A 2,018-nucleotide genomic window follows, 5' to 3' on the forward strand; every position below is an offset into this window, starting at 1 on the left:
TAACTTCTATACATCAGAGTAAAAAGAAAATGTATACAGCATAACACTGTAATATAAACACACAAATAAAAAATCAATTAAAATTATATACAGCCTACAGCGCCCTCACCCTCCCTCTCCTGTACCCCCTCTCCACTGTTCTCTACTGTTTGATTGTTCATCTGAGATGTGTGAAACTCCTCCTTCGTTAGTAAAGTTCTAGTTTCACCTGACTGTCAATTGCTGTGAAAAAAAAAATGTATCATGTGTTCCAAGGGATTCATATGTGGTGTTCATGGTATTATGTTCTTGACTCATTTTGACAATTGAACAGACTATTGTGCATGTAATGGCTTATACAATGAAATGATGCTGACAAGTTTTGGAGTGAACAACCATTAGACCGAGAATCAACAATCATTTTAGATCAGCAAGATCTATTCACTTGGAAATTGTGCTAAATGTAGGCTACCTGTACTTAATCATTTGCAAAGATGTACTGAGACATTGAGGCATGTACTTAGGCATTTGCAATTTGATGAAATGAATGAGAAATTCAATTCTGTTGTGAACAATTGCCAAGAAGTTTGGAGGTTTGTCCATGTTGTTTTCAGAATGTAATTTCTGTTTCAAGAAATGAGCCAAACCAATGGAGAAAAACTGTAAAGTACCAAAGTAGTTGTCATTCAGCCTGTGTCTTTGGCCAATAGGGTACTGTAGTTGCCTTCCTGAGAGGACAAGCTGTGTCCTCGGAGCTGGACTGTTGCATCATGGACACTGAGAGAATACTGAATACATTATTTACTCCTCGAGAAGTCTTTCAGTCACCACAAGACTCCACTTCCATTCTATACATCAGCTTTAGCAAAGGAGGAGTTCGGGGATGACGGGTAAATCAATGTAATTGAAGGAGCACACATACGCAGCATTTATCATGTTTCAGCCACATCATTATCACAGTTGACCACTGCTGCCATTTCCATATTCCTCGCACGCTCCAAAATACGAGTGAACGAGTGCAGTTCGTCTCACATACCGTGATGGATGTTGTTTATAAAAGATGGTCGGAGGATAAATCTATATGGTAAACCCAGGTCCTGTGCTCAATCTGGCTGATTAATGAGTTTTCAATGTTCGGTAACATGGGCATAGAAATATTAGTCATGATGTTCTGGGTGGGACTGCAATATAAATGGGTAACCATTGAAATGGGTTAGTCAGGTTGTCCCTAAGAGGCTCAACGTTAATTTGACTACAGCTGTGGGAATGGCAATGACCTAACATAAAAGGCATGTTTAGCAATGTATCTCAGAGTGTAAATGTCATTAAAAAGTAATGATAGTGTGTGATTACAGCCGTTTTTTTTCCCGAGCCATAATCCCTCTTACTGCTGTCAATAAAGAAACTTTGGACTTGGGACCCTTTATAGAGCTCATCTGTTACAATTTGTACTATAGACTGTGATGTCTGTGATACCATAATGAGATTAAGACATATTACGTTTATCGTTATAAAATCAACCCCACCCTTCCCACCCGTCCCACCCTTCCAACCACTTCCACCACGTTGATTATGATGGTGTGCATGATGTGCACCCAGTAGGGAATTCTCTCAGTGTCTCTGGAGCCGATGTTACACTTTGATGTCAAACTTTGATGTGATTCTAATTTTACTAATGAGTCCGTTTTGCATATATATATTTATATATACATGTATATATATATATATAATTAGTTCAATGATCCTTTTTTTCATATTGCTTTGCCCCAGTGGTCTCTCCACTCACCCCATCTGGCACCATTCGAGTGTACATTAGGTTTTCATGCCTTTGTTCATAGGAAACCAACCCCATGGGAAAACATCATATTCAATTCCATTAATTTAGAGAAATCAGTAGAAAATGTATTTGATCAGAAATGAATAATTTTAAGCCTATGAGAGGTAGAATGTATGTCACTGTAACATTGAATATTCGTGACCAAATAAGTGATCATTTATTCCGAGTTGCGTGATTGGCCTCCCTGGGACAGTGGGGGGGG

The sequence above is a fragment of the Etheostoma cragini genome, chromosome 19 (assembly GCF_013103735.1).
Source record: "Etheostoma cragini isolate CJK2018 chromosome 19, CSU_Ecrag_1.0, whole genome shotgun sequence".
NCBI lineage: Eukaryota > Metazoa > Chordata > Actinopteri > Perciformes > Percidae > Etheostoma > Etheostoma cragini.